This window comes from Pongo pygmaeus, chromosome 20, assembly GCF_028885625.2.
Source record: "Pongo pygmaeus isolate AG05252 chromosome 20, NHGRI_mPonPyg2-v2.0_pri, whole genome shotgun sequence".
In the NCBI taxonomy this organism is placed as follows: Eukaryota; Metazoa; Chordata; class Mammalia; order Primates; family Hominidae; genus Pongo; species Pongo pygmaeus.
Genome location: NC_072393.2, coordinates 20,787 through 39,551, shown reverse-complemented (window position 1 = coordinate 39,551; position 18,765 = coordinate 20,787).

The following is an 18,765-nucleotide window of genomic DNA, read 5'->3' as shown; positions in this document are numbered from 1 at the left end:
CGCCCGTGCTCTCAACTGCTGACCACCTCCTGCGACAGGAAGAGGCACGTTGTCTGCAACGTAGGGAATCTTTGTTCTTTAGTCTCCCGCCGCGTATTTTCAGGAGCTGGACAGCTCCCAGGTCTCATCCTTCGCCGGTTGACTTCCCATTTCTGAGATGTAACGAGCTGCGGCATTTTGTTAGCCTCATTTTGAACAGTTGTGATTTGTTGGATCTAAGCCTAGTTTTGTTTGTTTTTACTTTGAGTTGCTGTTTTATAAGCAAGCAGCCTAGTTTAGACATTTTAATGGCATTACAAGGACAGGAAATCTCCAGAAAGAATTAACAGACCAGGCAAGGCATGTGGTGACGGCAATGCACAGCAGGTGGAAGCTTAGGTTATTTGGAATTATTAGGTTCCAGCAATGGAATTTATGAATGAATTAGCCCAGTGAATGAATAGGTGATGACTGAGTAAAGAAGACTTACCTGTGATTCCAGGGCCCTCACCTGGGGTCAGGGCAGGGTGGGTGCGGACGGGAGGGTGTCACTGCAGGTGCTCACCTGTCTGGCTGGAAACCGCCCCCCCCCCACACGTGGACAAGCAACACAGCTTCCCTGCAGGGGTTTCCTGAGTCCAGGGCCACACCTCAGGCTGCACCTCAGGGAATCCACAACACAACATGAGAGATTTTTGTCACAGCTTTGAGCAATATGTACAGCAGTTGAGATATCTAATAGAAAAGGTAATAGTATGCTTTTGGAGGGGGGTGGGTGTTCTTCTTTTTTGAGACAGGGTCTGGCTCTGTCGCCCAGGCAGGATTGCAGTGCTGCAATCACTGCTCACTGCAGCCTTGACCTCCCAGGCTCAAGCGATCCCCCCACCTCAGACTCCCGAGTAGCTGGAAGTATAGATGTACGCCACCACGCCCAGCTAATTTTTATATTTTTTTTGATAGAGACTGGGGTTCTGCCATGTTGCCCAGGCTGGTCTCGAATTCCTGGTCTCAAGCAATCCTCCTGCCAGCCTCCCAGAGTGCTGGAATTACAAGCGTGAGCCACTGCACCTGGCCAGTAGTATGGTTTTTCTAAAGACAAAATGATTTTCAAATTATAAATGGATGAAACAGTAGCTAAATGAAATTAAACTCCATGTTAGTAAAGAAACATCACATGCCGACGCTTACTGAGAGGCAGATGGCGCAACTGATCTTCGAAGGCTCATGTGGAATTGATAATACGTTGCTAAATTCTCCAGCCCTATTTCAGATTAAAAGACTTACATTTTGTAATCAGTCAATTAATTAATTGATAAAACATCCTAGTCCACATCCTGACCTGATGTGTTATAAATATTTGAAAGCACCTTCCTCTAGACGTTGGATGATGAGTTGAAACTCCTAGACAGTTACGCAGGTGGTTTATGATATTTGTAGACATTGAAACGCAGGGAGGGCGTGATTTCTTATGTTGGAGCTTAAACGTTAAAGCCACCCCGTGAATCCAGTGGCTCCCTGTTGCCTTCTGCTCTGTGGCCAATTCTGGACCCCATGGAGACTGAGACACAAACTGCCACCTTCAGAAACTTTGGTTCCCCCGAAAAGTCCTCACAGTTCAGAATGTCGCATCCTGCCAGGTGTTTTCTTCCCCTTCGAGGAGACATGCTCCCGGCAGTATTGTTAGCCTGGCTGCCTCTCAGGTGGGAGCGCAGCTGAGAGAGATGCATTGCCACATAATGGAACATGAATTCCGACAATGAAACAACCATGGTGAAAAACACATTTGGAATATTTTAGCTGCTGGCTCTATGGAAAATCACGTGCACCCCCAACTTTCAACTCTAAAAAGACAAGTATTTATATTGAGGAAGACAGAATTCTGTGACTATGATAAAAGATAATATGTGAGACACTTGGCAAAATTTTACACATCAAAATGCTCATACATATATATGTCAATGTTAATGGAAATGCCAGCCACACTTTAGATCTTGAGATCAGGAGGCCCTCATGGCACCCTGTGAATGTGAGAACGTAGCTTCAATCCCAGCTACTGCAGACAGGGCTGGGTCACCTGCTTGGTCACAGCCTCTGCGCCTCATATTCTTTGTCTGAATTACAGAGGCAGAGGTATTCTTCCCAAGGTGGTCCAGCCTTCAGTGAGATGAGTTATGCAGATCTATCAGCAAAATGACTTGGACAGGGAGAGGTTCCATAACTGTCTTCTTTCCAGAGTCACTCAGAGCGATTGTGAGTGAGACTGGAAAGTAACCCACGTGGGAAAGGAGGCTGGGCTAGCCCTGAGTGCCCATGTGCAGGGAGGAGGTGACCTGGAGCCCTGTCCTCCATTGGAGCAAACGTCTCACATCTACTAGCTGAAATGGAGGCCTTGATCCACAAGGAGACACGTGCAGATGCACCTTTAACCCCAGAGAAGGACACCAGTGCCTGTCACCCGGGCTCTTGTGGGCCTTGTAAGGATGATATAGTTGCAATCAGTAAGGCCAATAAATTACAGATTCTAAGGACAAGAGACAGCATTGGAGCTGGGGTCATCCAGAAGAGTTACCTGTGGGAAGAGATGCGGCCCCCGGATCCCAGATGTATTCTCATGGAAGCGTTTCATGGAAGGGGTTGGCCATGGATAATCACAGGGTTTACTGACTAGAAACTGTTGGAACAAGAAATTCCACATCTCTGAAGTGAAAAACCAAATGTCCCATGGAGAGTGTCCAGAAAGAGATCTTGGCCAGGCGCGGTGGCTCACACCAGTAATCAGAACACTTTGGAAGGCCGAGGCGGGTGGATCACCTGGGGTCAGGAGTTCAAGACCAGCCTGGCCAACATAGTGAAACCCTGTCTCTACTAAAAATGCAAAAATTAGCAGGGCATGGTGGTGGGTGCTCATAATTCCAGCTACTCAGGAAGCTGAGGCAGGAGAATCGCTGGAACTCAGGAGACAGAGGTTGCAGTGAGCCGAGATCACGCCACTGCACTACAGCCTGGAGCAAGACTCCATCTCAAAAAAAAAAAAAAAAAAAAGCAAGAAGTCTTCCTAGGTATGGTGGCTCATGCCTGTAATCCCAGCGCTTTGGGAGGCTGAGGCAGGAGGATCGCTTGAGCCCAGGAGTTTGGGGCTGCAATGAGCTACAGTGGGTACCACTGCACTCCAGCCTCAGTGACACAGTGAGACTCTGTCTGAGGCTGAGGCAGGAGGATCGCTTGAGCCCAGGAGTTTGGGGCTGCAATGAGCTACAGTGGGTACCACTGCACTCCAGCCTCAGTGACACAGTGAGACTCTGTCTCAAAAAAATAAACCAAGAAAGAAGTCTTTCCAATGGATGTGAAATCAGCAGTGTCCCCTCTGGAGTTTGAAGTTTGCCATACCGATTGACTCTTACTTCCAGAAAATATTTCTCTATAGCATGAGATACTGTTTGACAGCATTTTACACACAGTAGAACTTCTTTCAAAATTGGAGTCTATCCTGTCAAATCCTGCTGCTGCTTATCAGCTAAGTTTATGTAATATTCTTTTTTTTTTTTGAGACAGGGTCTTGCTCTGCTGCCCATGCTGGAGTGCAGTGGCGTGATCACAGCTAACTGCAGCCTTGACCTCCCTGGCTCCAGCCATCCTCCTGACTCAGGCTCTCAAGTAGCTGGGGCTACCTGTGCAAGCCACCACACCCAGCTAATCTTTAAAAAAATTTGCTGTAGAGACAGGGTCTCCCTATGTTGCTCAGGTTGGTTTTGAACTCCTGGGCTCAAGCGATCCTCCCATCTCGGCGTCCCAAAGTGCCGAGATTACAGGTGTGAGCCACCGCGCCCGGCCAGATTATGTAATAATCTAAATCCTTTGTTGTTATTTCAACAATGTTCACAGCTTCTTAACCAGGAGAATATTTCGTCTCAAGAAACTACTTTGCTAATCCATCAGAAGCACATCCTCATCTGTTCAGTTTTATCATGAGATTGTAGCAATGTACTCACATCTTCAGCTTCCACTTCTAATTCTCTTGCTATTTTCACTACAACTGTGGCTCCTCCCTTCACTGAAGTCTTGAATCCCCCAAAGTCATTCATGAGGGTTGGAGTCGACTTCTTTTAAACTCCTGTTACTGTTGAGATTCTTGACCTCGTCACATGAATTAATCATAAATGTTCTTAGTGGCATCTAGAAGGTGCATCCCTTTCAGAAGGTTTTCAATTTGCTTTGCCGAGATCCATCAGGGGAATCATTATCTGTAGCAGCTGTAGCCTTACAATATGTACTTCTTGGCCAGGTGTGGTGGCTCATGCCTGGAATCTCAATACTTTGGGAGGCCGAAGTGGGTGGATCACCTGAGGTCAGGAGTTTGCGACCAGCCTGGCCATGGTCTCACCATGGTCTGGACATGGTGAAATCCTGTCTCTACTAAAAATACAAAAACTAGCCAGGCGTGGTGGTGGGTGCCTGTAGTCCCAGCTACTCATGAGGCCAAAACAGGAGAGAATCACTTGAACCTAGGAGGCAGAGGTTGCAGTGAGCCGAGATCGTGCCACTGCACTCCAGCCTGGGCAACAGACTGAGACCATGTTTCAAAAAAAAAAAAAAAAGCTGTATTTCTTAAATGATAAGCCTTGACAGTTTAAATTACTCCTTGATCCATGGGCTGCTGACTGGATGTTGTGTTAGCATCAAAACATTCGTCTGCTCGCACATCCCCATCAGGGCTCTTGGTTGGCCAGGTGCATTGTCCATGAGCCTCAACATTTTGGGAGGAATCTTTTTTCCTGAGCAATAGGTCTCAACAGTCAGATTAAAATATTCCATAAACTAGACATTAAACAGATGTGCTGTCATCTAGGCTTGTTGTTCTATTTATAGAGCACAGACACAGTAGATTTTGCTTAATTCTTAAGGGCCCTGGGTCAGAATGGTAAATGAGCATTGGCTGTAAGTCACATTAGCCCCTAAGAACAGAGTCAACCTGTTCTCTAAAGCTTTGAAGCCAGGCATTGACTTCTCTTCCCCGGCTATGAAAATCCTAGTTAGAAGGCTATTTTGTCTATGTTGAAAATATGTTGTTTAGGCCGGGTGCGGTGGCTCATGCCTGTGCTCTAAGCACTTTGGGAGGCCGAGGTGGGTGGATCACAAGGTCAGGAGTTTGAGACCAGCCTGACCAATATGGTGAAACCCCGTCTCTACTAAAAATACAAAAATTAGCTTGGCGTGGTGGCGCATGCCTGTAGTCCCAGCTACTCAGGAGGCTGAGGCAGGAGAATTGCTTGAACTTGGGAGGCGGAGGTTGCAGTGAGCCGATATTGTGCCACTGCACTCCAGCCTGGGCAACAGAGCGACACTCCATCTCAAAGAAAAAAAAAAAAGAAAAGAAAATATGTTGTTTAGTGTAGCCATTTTCATCAACCGTCTTAGCTGGATCTGGATAACTTGCCTGCAGTTTTCTACATCAGCGCTTGCTGCTTCTCTTTTTTTTTTGAGACAGAGTCTCACTCTGTTGCCCAGGCTGGAGTGCAGTGGTGGCGCAATCTCGGCTCACTGCACATCCGGCACAGGGTCATGCTTGAGTAGGGAGTTAACGCCACTTCCTTAATGGCTGAGTGTCCACTACAATTATTTGGGATTTTTCTGCATAGGAGATTTCTCTCACCCACTTTTGTTTACCTGTGTAATCATTGACTTATGCCAGTGTGGACACCTGGAGAGTTATTTCAAGTTTTGGTTACAATTCAATACTACAGGATTTTGTTGCTTTATTCATTCCCATTTGTGTCATTGGGAGCTCTTTCTTGTTGGCTCTGGTTTTTCTTTGTCATAATCTGTGTGTGTGTGTGCTTGTGTGTATGTGTATGTATGTGTATGTGTGTGGGGTGAGTGTGTGTGTGTTCTGAGCAGTTCCTTACTTTTTGATACTTCAGGATCATCCAGACTCATGTTTTTACTGCCTTAGTTTTAGTGAAGCCATTTCTTTAAAGAGCCCTGGTTCCTTTTATTGTAGAATCGCATGAAAAACTATATTTAAGAGCTTAATGCACTCATTGCTCCTGCGGCCTCAATGCCTTTAGGTCTTACAGCTGACATGCCAGGAAATACCTGTGTGTATCCAAACTATGTGGACCGCCTGATTATCGAGATTTCTATGTGGAGCTGTCGGTGTCTGGATTAGGCTAAGTATGAGTTGATGCTGATGTTGCCCCTCTGGTTTATTATCACATGGATTATTGTAGCCTCCCTTTGCTAATCTGTAACCTCCCACCTCAGCAGTGAGAGACCTGCTTCCCACCATCTGCCACTTACGTAAGTCAGTGCTCCATTCCAGATGGAGATACAATGGTTCAATAATTGTTTTTGTTTTGTTTCTGTTTAGAGACAGAGCCTCGCTCTGTCGCCAGGCTGGAGTGCAGTGGCGTGATCTTGGCTCCCTGCAACCTCCACCTCCCGGGTTCAAGTGATTCTCCTGCCTCAGCCTCCCAAGTAGCCGGGATTACAGGCATGTGTCACCATGCTCAGCTAATTTTTATATTTTTAGTAGAGACAGGGTTTCACCATCTTGGTCAGGATTGTCTCGATCTCTTGACCTCGTGATCCACCCACCTCGGCCTCCCAAAGTGCTGGGATTATAGGCATGAGCTACCGTGCCTGGCCCTCAAGAATTGTGAATTACCCCTGTGGGAAAGAACTTTATAAAATAAAGAGGATGCTTTATGCATTGCTCCTTTGCCTTTAGTCTACAGATTCCACTAAATTCTTTTTTTTTTTTTTTCAGACGGAGTCTTGCTCTGTCGCCCAGGCTGGAGTGCAGTGGCGCCATCTCGGCTCACTGCAAGCTCCGCCTCCCGGGTTCACGTCATTCTCCTGTCTCAGTCTCCCGAGTAGCTGGGACCACAGGCGCCCGCCACCATGCCTAGCTAATTTTTTGTATTTTTAGTAGAGATGGGGTGTCACCTTGTTAGCCAGGATGGTCTCGATCTCCTGATTTCGTGATCCACCTGCCTCAGCCTCCCAAAGTGCTGGGATTATAGGCGTGAGCCACTGTGCCCAGCCACTAGATTCCACTAAATTCTAAAGAGACCTTTCAGGTCAGTACGTTTTACCCTGCAGGGATTTTGTTTTAATCTTTTGTGATACAGTTAGATTCTTGGTCACATTCTGCATTCCATCCAGGGATACTCCCACAATGGAGTACTTCAAACCCCCACCGCCATGAACCCCGTGTGACCACTGATCAGTTTGCTATCTCTGTTGTTTTGCCTTTCCAGCATGTCATATAAGTGGGGACATACAGCCTCTGCATCCTGGCTGTCTCATGAAGCAGTGTGCCTGTGAGGTCCATCCAGGTAGCATGGGTGGATACGTCATGCCTTTCTTTTGCTGAATAGGATTCCATTGCACCGCATACTTCAGTTTGGTTATGCATTCAGCTACTGAAGAATGTCATGATTCCTTTAATTTTTTGCTATTATGAATAGTGCTTCTATACATGTGTGTGCTGCTTTTTACTTGGACATAATTTTTCAAGGCAGTTGTCTAAATACCTAAGAAGGAAATTGTTGGATCATATGGTGAGACTTATCTAGTTTTTGAAAAAACTGCTGAAGTGACTGTACCCTTATGCCTTCCCCCAGCAATGAATGAGAGCTCCTATTGCAATTGCTACTGTTCTGTAGATTTTAGCCATTTTAATAGATGTACAGTACTATCTCATTTAATCTGCTTTTCCCTCATGATAAGTTTGTTGATTAATTATTAATTAATTAATTTGGATGCTTATTTGGCATCTGTGCATCTTCTTTGCTGAGGTGTCTTTGCAGATCTTCACATATTTTCAGTTGGGTTGTTCATCTAATTCTTTTTGAGTTTTAGAGGTTTTTTTTTTAAAAAAATATTTTGCGGACAAGTCCTTTTTCGGATGTTTCCCAAATATTTTCTTTTTTTTTTTCTTGAGACAGGGTTACTCCATCACCCAGGCTGGGGTGCAGTGGTGCGATCTCAGCTCACTGCAACCTCTGCCTCCTGGGTTCAAGCAATTCTCCTGCCTCAGCCTCCTGAGTAACTGAGATTACAGGCGTGTGCCACCACATCCAGCTAATTTTTTTTGTTTTGTTTTGTATTTTTAGTAGAGATGGGGTTTCACCATGTTGGCCAGGCTAGTCTCGAACTCTTGACCTCAAATGATCCACCCACTTTGGTCTCCCAAAGCGCTGCGATTATGGGTATGAGCCACCTTGCTCGGCTGTTTCCCAAATATTTCCTATCAGCCTGTGAATTGTTTTTTTGTTCTCGTAACCAGAGCAGCCATTTTAAATTTTAATAAAGTCCCCGTTATTGCTTTGTTTTCTTTCGTGGGTTGGCTTTTGGTATTGCATCTAAAAACCCGTCACCCAAACCAAGGCCATGTAGATATTTTTCTAGGCTTTCTTCTATAACTTTCACAACTTTGCACTTGAAAATTTAAGTCTATGGACTATTTTGAGTGAATTTTTGGATAAAATACAAGGTTGTTGTCTCCATTTTTTTCCCCTATGGTTTGCAATTGTTCTGTTGTCTTTTGTGGAACAGACTTCTCTTTCTCCATTGAGTTGCCTTTGTCCCTTCGACAAAGTCAGTTGGCTTGAGTCTGTTTGGGGGCTCTCTGTTCTGTCTCACTTATCTACGTGTCTAACCGCTTCACCACTGCCACACTCTCTTCATTACTGTAGCTTTAGGGTGAGTATTCAGATTCAGATGTGTGAGGTCTTTAACTTTGTTCTCCTTCAGTCTTATTTCATCCATTCTGGGTTTAGGAACAGTTTGTCGATATCTTTGCCTGGAATTTGACTGGGATTTGGCTGAATCTATAGATCAATTTGGAAAGAATTGTCACCTTCACAATAATGAGTGTACTTCTCCTAAATAAGGAACATCTCTGCATTTACTTATACCTCTTTTGGTTTCTCTTAGTTGTGATTCATGGTTTTCTGAATGCATATTTGCACACCTTTTGTTACGTTGATACTTAATGGATTCAGCTTTAGGGGTGCTATTGTGGTGTTTTAATATTTCTAGTTCCAATTATTTCCATCCATTATTGCTGATATGAAGAAACTCAACTGACTTTTGCCTACTGGACATCTTTTTTAGTTTTTATTTTATTTATTTTATTTTTTTGAGACGGAGTTTCACCCTTGTTGCCCAGGCTGGAGTGCAATGGTGCGGCTCACTGAAACCTCTGCCTCCTGGGTTCAAGCGATTCTCCTGCCTCAGCCTCCCGAGTAGCTGAGATTACAGACATGCGCCACCACGCCTAGCTAATTTTGTATTTTTAGTAGAGACAGGGTTTCGCCATGTTGATCAGGCTGGTCTCAAACTCCCGACCTCAGGTGATCCGCCTGCCTCGGCCTCCCAAAGTGCTGGGATTACACGCGTGAGCAACCGCGCCCGGGCCATCTTTTTTAGTTTTTAAAATCTCCATCCGTTCCGATCAAGGCATGGGATGGTGGCCTGGATTTCCGTTGACACTTCCAAAATCACGGCCTGGAATCATCCGAACGCTGATTTTCAGAGATTCCCCAGGACTGCCGCGAGGGGGCGCCCGGCTCCCGCCCAACCTGGAGCACGCGCGGGAACCGCGGCGGATCCGCACTCGTCGCCCCGGGCCGTCGACCGGGAAGACGGAGCCACGTTCTCTTCAGGACCCACCCGGGAGCGGCCGCGGTTCGGGACACCCGGTCAGCAGGTGACAGGAGGAGGAAAAGGCGTCCTGTCCGCGGCCGCGAGTGCCGAGGAGGAAGCGCTGCCGTGGGCCTTACTTCCCCGTCACGGTCTACGCGGCCTGTTGTAAAACGGCGTCCCTTCAGCGAGGCGGGAACTGCGCGTCCGGACGGCGCGGCGCGGCGCAGCGCACACAGCGTGGCTTCCGGATCCGCGCTCGTTTCTGGGGAGAGATCCTGGCGCGGAGAAAGGAGCAGCGCGGAGCGGCGCCATCGGGACGGCGCGGGTGATGGCTGGGGACAGGCTGGCGCTGCGGAGTCACCAAGCTTTCATTCGGGTTTTAATAGCTCATTTGTCTCACAGCATTGAAGTAGTGGAAACAGTATGGAAATATTTAACAATAGGCATATTATAACTGGAAACGTAAAGTTTAAATGCATTGTTTATACCTCCCCACACGAAATAACATGTACCAAATCCTAATACATACGTATGTGCAGATTTAGTTTGAGCATTTGGGGAGGGGATATGATGGCTGCGACCCTTTCCTACACCTGCCAGAGTTGTTCACTGTTACATCCCTGTCCAGGACGTTCTTATGCCAGCATTGTATGTTTCCAACCTAAGAATTCCCTAAGCTGGGCTGTCTCCATTATTCTTTCCTTTCAACAAAGGCAAAACAGCTTTCTTCCATTGTTTTGACAGTATATTTAACGTGAGCACATTTGTTCATGTTGGGCTACTTCTGTTATACAATCTAATATATTTTGATTCTGACACTCTCAATTGTATTTCAAGTCCAGCGTATTTTCCTAGGAGCATGAATCATTCATTGTATATTTTATTACATAAATAAGGCATGAGTCCTCTTTTATCATTAACTTCATGACTAGCTATATTGACATTATAATTACTTACAAGTTCAACTAAATTTGGAAACATTTCAGTTTGGGCTTCCAATAATTATTTGTGATCCTCTAACAGGTAAATTATTTTTTCCCATAAAACCTAGCAATATCTGAAATCACTCAGAATATCCTGCCATTTTTGATTCTCTAGTTTCATCACTTTCTACAAAGTATCATTGAGGAAATTGACTTTGAATATTCTTAAACTCTTGTGTTTTGGAAAATATCACAATGAAACAAATTATCATGGTTACAAATTCTATTCACATTCTATCTTTGAATATTTTTCCCCCAGTGGCCGATATTGCATTCTGTTGTCTTATTGCTAAAAAGCATGCATGGAAAACAAAGACAGGGATATTTTTGAGAAAGTGATCCAGTCATGATGAATCGATTTGCCATTGAAACATTTTTTTTTTAAATCTTGGATACTAAGGAACTTTTTTAAACATTCTTTTGACAATGTTCAACCATGAATTGAAATAGAATCTCTAAAATGAATTTTTTTCGTGGTTGTCTAAAGGTGACCGACCACCTTTTTAGAGAGTGAACCCAAGACACAGCCACAGTACCAGAAAAAATTATGTTAAGTAAGTTTATACATCTATGTTATTACTTTAACATAAAACATGTAAAGAGGCATTTATTTGGAATTAGATATTAATCTGTATGCTTTAATTTTTGTGTCATAATGCTCTTATTAAAAGACAGGAATAGTTAATAGGGTAAATTACTAGTAATTACTAGTACAAATAATTAAGCAGGTGTTTGAAAGAATACAACACTTTTAACTTAAGTTTTATTTTAGAGTCGTTTTAGATTTATACAGAAATAGCAAAGAAAACACAGATTTCCCGTGTAACTTCAACCCAGTTTCCTCTCTTATTAACATCTTCTATCAGTATGTCTTGCGTCATTTGTCACAGTGAATGAACAAATGTTGATATGCTATTATTAACTGAAGCCCATATTTTATTTGGATTTCCTTATGTTAGAAATGCTTGTTCCCCAGTGCCGTAAAGAAATAGCACTTAAACATTAATTTCCTCAGCAAGGCCGTTTTTTTACTTTCTGCATAAAGGGTACATTCGCCAGCAGTTTTACCACGAGAGTACACCGAACAAAGGAGACAGGATCATTTATGACCTGATGCGTCCACCCTACTGCTGTGTCTGGTTTCTATTGGCTGGAACAGGACCTCACATCCTGTATTTGTTCCGATCGGCTAGCAACTTAGAAATTTTTAAAAGAGGCAAAGGCAGAGGACAAGAAAGGAAGGAGGAAGTAACTTGTGGACTGCTGTGAAAGGTAAAAACACCTTCAAATAAGGAAGAGGAACAGGCTATAACCTAATGCTTGCTTGGACCAGTATAAGCATACCAGGCAAATATTTAGGCTAAATTGTGGGCACTAAGAACATAAAATACGTTGATTTCTTTATTACGGCCAGCAGATATTTAAGAATGTTAGCACAGGTCTTTGAATAATTTTTACATCTAAGAGAAGTTACTATTTATTCCTAATTAGATGGGGAGGAAAGTCTTTGAGGAGGAACCTCTACTTTACTGTTTCCACTTAGTTCTATCTTTCCCTACTCCAGGGTCGCACCTGGGATCCCACATAACATTCGTTGTCACAACTCCTTAGGCTCTTCTTGGCTGTCACGGTTTCTCCGACTTTCCTTCTTCCAATGACCTTGACGGTGTTGAGGAGGACTGGTCAGGCGTTTTGTAGAATGTCTCCCATTGTTATTTACCTGGTGCTTTTCTGATAAGTTGACTGGGGTTATGGGTTTGGGGGAAGCAGATCACAGAGGTGAAGTGCTATTCTTGTCGCTTCATGGTGTCATGGTGAATTATCACCATTGGTATTAACTGTGATCACCTGGCTGAACTAGTGTTTGTCCAGTTTCTCTACTGTGAAGTTACTTGTCCATATTATATGTATTGTTCTGGAGGAAGTCACTATGCACAGCCCCCATTTAAGGGTGGGATGTTAGCTCCACCTCCTTGATGGCTGAGTGTCTATATCAATTATTTGGAATTCTTTTGTAAAGGAGAATTCTATTCAACTTTATTTGCTTATGCACTTATTTGTATAAATGTGGACACATAGACAGTTACTTTAAGCTTTGGTTATTCAATACTGCAGTATTTTGTTGCTCAATTTGTTTCTGCTTTGGCCATTGGGAGCTCTTTCCATTGGTTCTTGTTTTCCTTTTGACATAATTTCATATTTTTTGAGTACTTTCTTTTGTCCTGGTATGTTAATTATCCTGGCTCGTATATTTACCGTCCCAGTCCCTGTATTGGCCGTTTCTTCAGAGAGCCCTCATTGCTTTTATTAGAAAATGCTATTAAAATTTTATGTTGGCCGGGTGTGGCGGCTCCCACCTGTAATCCCAGCACTTTGGGAGGCCAAGGCAGGTGCATTACCTGAGGTCAGGAGTTCAACACAAGCCTGGCCAACATGGTCAAACCCTGTCTTTACTAAAAATACAAAAACTAGCCAGGTGTGGTGGCGGGCGCCTTGTAATCCCAGCTACTTGGAAGGCTGAGTCAAGAGAATCACTTGAACCTGGGAGGCATAGGTTGCAGTGTGCCAAGATCACACCATAGCACTCCAGCTTGGGCAACAAGACTGAAACTCTGTCTCAAAAAAAAAAAATTATGTCTGGCTGGGTATGGTAGCTCACACCTGTGCTCTTGGCACTTTGCGAGGCTAAGATGGGAGAATCCCTTGAGTCTAGGAGTTTGAGACCAACCTGGGCACCACAGGGAGACCCCATGTCTACAAACAGTTTAAAAAATTAGCCAGGCATGGTGGTGCGTGCCTATGGTCCCAGCCTCGAGAGGCTGAAGTGGGAGGATTGCTTGAGCCCAGGAGGTCGAGGCTGCAGTGAGCCATGATTGCTCCACTGCACTCCAGCCTGGGTGACAGAGCAAGACCCTGTCAAAAAAAAAAAATAAAAAAATAAAAGAAAAGAAAAAAAGAAAAGAAAAAAAGTTCATTTCATTTGGCTCATGATTCTGGTGGCAGGAACATCCAAGATTGGGCAGCTGCATCTGGTGGGGCTTTATGGTGCTTCAGCACTTGGTGGAAAGCAGAAGGGGAGCCAGTGTGCACCCGAGATCACATGGCGAGGGAGAAAGCAAGAGAGAAACCAAGGAAGCCAGACTCTTTTTAACAGCCTGCTCTCGGCTGGGCGTGGTGGCTCACGCCTGTAATCCCAGCACTTTGGAAGGCCTAGGTGGGCAGATCATCTGAGGTCAGAAGTTTGAGACCAGCCTGGCCAACATAGCGGAACCCCATTTCTACTAAAAATACAAAAATTAACTGGGCGCTATGGCATATGCCTGTAATCCCAGCTACTTAGGAGGTTGAGGCAGCAGAATTTTTTGAACCTGGGAGGCAGAGGTTGCAGTGAGCCGAGATTACGCCACTGCAATCCAGCTTGGGCGACAGAGCGAGACTGTGTCTCCAAAAAAATAATGATACTAACAAGGTCGGGAGTTTGAGACCAGCCTGGCCAAAATGGTGAAACACCATCACTACTAAAAATACAAAAAGCTGGGCGTGGTGGCGGGTGCCTGTAATCCCAGCTACTCAGGAGGCTGAGGCAGGAGAATCACTTGAACCTGGGAGGTGGAGTTTGCACTGAGCTGAGATCGCGCCACTGTACTCCAGCCTGGGTGACAGAGTGAGACTCTGTCTCAAAAAATAATAATAATAATAAGAAAAATGTAAAAATAGAATGTTAGCCACAAATTAGGCATAAATACTGTGATGGTTAATTTTAGCTGTCCCCTTGACAGGATTAAGGGATACTCACATAGCTGGTAAAGCACTATTTCTGGGTGTGTTTTTCTGGGTGTATTTGTGAAGGTGTTTCTGGAAGTCCCTTCAGAAGAACCTCTGTTGATTTAGTCATCATTCTGTTCCTGGTACTGAGAGGGAGACTCTGTTAAAATGGGGATTTCCTTGGTAGATATAAATTTCTCTTATAAAAGGTTAACTTCTACTCTGTTTTCAGAACTTCCTGTGTGTCTGCATTTTCTGAAAATGAGTTGAAAATAATCCTTATGCCAAAGAGCTATTTTTTATAGTCTCCTAGAGTCATATTTTAGGGTGGCATATTCTGGTCTTCTACACCATCTTTCATAATGGCTGCACCATTAAGCATTCCACTAGCAGTGAAGGAGACTTCCTGGTTTTCCTCCAGCAATTCATTTGTCCTTTGAAGGGGGCCTGCCCCTCCACACCTGTGGCTATTTCTCGTCAGGTGGGATGAGCTAGCTCAGTCGGTAGAGCATGGGACTCTTAATCCCAGGGTCGTGGGTTTGAGCCCCACATTGGGCACCAGATGAAGGGGGCCTGCCCCTCCACACCTGTGGCTGTTTCTCGTCAGGTGGGATGAGAGACTGAGAAAAGAAATAAGACACAGGGACAAAGTATAGAGAAAGAACAGTGGGCCCAGGGGACTGGCACACTCAGCATGCGAGGACCTGCACCGGCCCTAAATCCATTAAACCTTGATTCAATACAGCACATGTTTCTGTGAGCACAGGGTTGGGACAAAAGTTACAGGTTAACAGCATCTCAAAGCAGAAACGATTTTTCTTAGTACAGATCAAAATGGAGTTTCTTGTCTTCCTTGTCTACATAGACACAGAAACAATGTGATCCCTGTTTTCCCCACAGTCCTTTTTTTTTTTTTTATACAGAGTCTCTTGCTCTGTCTCAGGGCTGGAGTGCAGTGGCACAGTCTCGGCTCACTGCAACCTCCGCCTCCTGGGTTCAAGCGATTCCCCTGCCTCAGCCTCCCAGTAGCTGGGACTACAGGCGCTCACCACCACACCTGGCTAATTTTTTTTTTTTTTTTGTATTTTAGTAGAGACGGGGTTTCACCATGTTTGCCCGGATGGTCTCAATCTCCTAACCTCATGATTCATGTGCCTTGGCCTCCCAAAGTGCTGGGATTACAGGCGTGAGCCACTGTGCCTGGCTGTCTGGCATCTAGGTAGAGGGCAAGGTGAACCCCTTGGACGGTTACACTAATACATTCTTAGTGTATAGTGAGCAGTGAGGACAACTGGAGGTCACTTTCATCGCCATCTTGGTTTTGGACTTTTTTTTCCCACATCCTGTTTTATCAGCAGGGTCTTTGTGACCTGCATCATGTGCTGACCTCCTATCTCATCCTGTGATTAAGAACACTTAACCTCCTTGGAACGCAGCCCAGCAGGTCTCATCCTTATTTTACCCAGCTCTTAATCAAGATGGATTCACTGTGGTTCAAATGCCTCTGACAGTGTCATGTGTTAAAACTCATGACCAAACCCAATGTCACATAGCTTTCTTTCTATGTTTTCTTCTAGAATTTGTATGATTTTGTCACCAGAAAAGGAGTCTTGTCCCAGACCCCGAGAGCGGGTTTTTGGATCTCACACGGGAAAGAATTTATGGCAAGTCACAGAGTATAGTGAAGTTAAGAGAGTTTGTTAGCGACTATTCACTTACAGAGCAGGGAGTCCTCAGAAAGCAAGAGAAGGAACGTACCTGTTTTAAATAAAAACAATTTTTTTGAGAGAGTTTCACTGTTGTCTCAATGGCATGATCTTGGCTCACTGCAACCTGTGCTTCCTGGGTGCAAGGATTCTCCTGCCTCAGCTTCCCAAGTAGCTGGGATTATAGGTGTGTGCCACCATGCCTGGCTAATTTTTTGTATTTTTAGCAGAGACTGGGTTTTACCCTGTTGGCCAGGCTGGTTTTGAACTCCTGGCCTTAAGTGATCCGCCCACCTCGGCCTCCCAAAGTGCTGGGATTGCAGGCCTGAGCCACTGCATCTGGGCTTAATGTTTGTTTATATAAGTTATTAAGAATAGTGTTGTCTCTTTTTTTTTTTTTCTTGAGATGGAGTCTCGCTCTGTCTCCCAGGCTGGAGTACAGTGGCGTGATCTCGGCTCACTGCAAGCTCCGCCTCCCGGGTTCATGCCATTCTTCTGCCTCAGCCTCCCAAGTAGCTGGGACTACAGGTGCCCGCTACCACGCCTGGCTAATTTTTTTATTTTTATTTTTAGTAGAGACAGGGTTTCACCATGTTAGCCAGGATGGTCTCGATCTCCTGACCTCGTGATCCGCCCGCCTTGGCCTCCCAAAGTGCTGGGATTACAGATGTGAGTCACTGCACCCTGCCCAGATTTAACTTTTTTTTTTTTGAGACAGAGAGTCTCACTTGATCGTCCAGGCTGGAGTGCAGTGGCACGATGTTAGCTTACTGCAACCTCCACCTCCCAGGTTCAAGCAATTCTCCTGCCTCAGCCTCTCAAGTAACTGGGACTACAGGCGCATGCCACCATGCCCGGCTAATTTTTGTATTTTTAGTTTCACAATGTTGGCCAGGATGGTCTCGATCTGCTGACCTTGTGATCTGCCCATCTCAGCCTCGCAAAGTGCTGGAATTACAGTCATGAGTCACCATGCCTGGCCTTTATTTTATTTTATTTTATTTTATTTTATTTATTATTATCATTATTTTTGAGACGGAGTCTAGCTCAGTCTCCCGGGCTGGAGTGCAGTGGCGAGATCTTGGCTCACTGCAATCTCTGCCTCCTGGGTTCAAGTGATTCCCTTGCCTCAGCCCCCTGAGTAGCTAGGATTACAGGCACCCATCACCACGCCCAGCTAATTTTTGTATTTTTAGTAGAGATGGGGTTTCACTGTGTTGGCCAGGGATGTCTCGAACTCCTGACCTCGTATTCCGCTGGTCTTGGCCACCGAAAGTGTTGGGATTACAATCGTTAGCCACTGTGCCCGGGCCAGATTAAACTTTTTTTAAGCCTGTATTTAAAATAAAGTCACTGTGGTTCAGACACCTCTGACAGTTTTGCAGTTTAAGTCTGAGGACTATGTTGAGTGAATTTTTGCATAAGCTGTAAAATGTGCACTCATGTTGCTTTCATTTCCTATGGTTTCCAATTTATTGTCCCGTGTTCATTTTTAGAAACACACAGCTAGTGGGCTCCATGTCAGTTGTGTTTCCAGAACGATGGCGCTGAACACTCTGCATTCCGACTGTAAGTGGCGCTGGGGAAGGGCCAGTAGAGGGTTAGGGTGAGGGTGAGAGGGAGAGGGAGAGGGTGAGGGTAAGGGTGAGGGTAGGGTTAGGGTTAGGGTTAAGGGTTAAGGTTAGGGTTAGGGGTTAGGGGTTGGGGTTAGAGTAGGGTTAGGGTTACGGTTAGGGTTAGGGTTATGGTTAGGGTTAGTGTTGGGGTTAGGGTTGGGGTTAGGGTTAGGGTTAGCATTAGGGTTAGGATTTCATTATCTCAGCAAGAGGAATGCAGAAGGAGAGCAGGGTGATAATAAGGAGAAGGTCAGCAAAAAAATGTGAGCAAAAGAATCTATTTCATAATTCAGTTCAAGCGGAGGTACTATGCCTGGATGTGCATGTAGGCCAGATTTATGTTTCTCTTCGCCCTAACATCTCAGTGGAGTAAATAATAACAAGGTGGCATTGCCAACATGTCTCACCTCCCCTATCTCAGAATTGAAGAAATGTACAATCAGGTTTTATACCAAGACATTCAGTTCCCAGGGGCAGGCAGGAGACAGTGGCCTTCCTCTATCTCAACTGCAAGAGGCTTTCCTCTTTTGCTAACCCGTGTCACCACAGACTCTTTATGGGTGTCGGGCTGGGGGATGTTCAGGTCTTTCTCATCCCACGAGGCCATATTTCAGACTATCACATGGGGAGAAACCTTGGACAATACCTGGCTTTCCAGGGCAGAGGTCTCTGAGGCTTTTCCATTGTGCCCCTGGTTTATTGAGACTAGAGAATGGTGATGACTTTTTATCAAGCATGCTGCTTGTAAACATTTTGTTAGCAAGGCACATCCTGCACAGCCCTAGATCCCTTAAACCTTGATTCCATACAACACATGTTTTTGTGAGCTCAAAGTTGGGGCAAAGTGGCTGGGGCAAAGTTACAAATTAATAGCATCTCAGCAAGGCAATTGTTCAAAGTACAGGTCAAAATGGAATTTCTTATGTCTTCCCTTTCTACATAGACACAGTAACAGTCTGATCTTTCTTTTCCCTACAATGTTAATGTCTCCACCTCTGATCTATTATCACATGAATCATTCTAGCCTTCTCACCTTGCTAATTTGTAACCTCCCACTTCAACAGT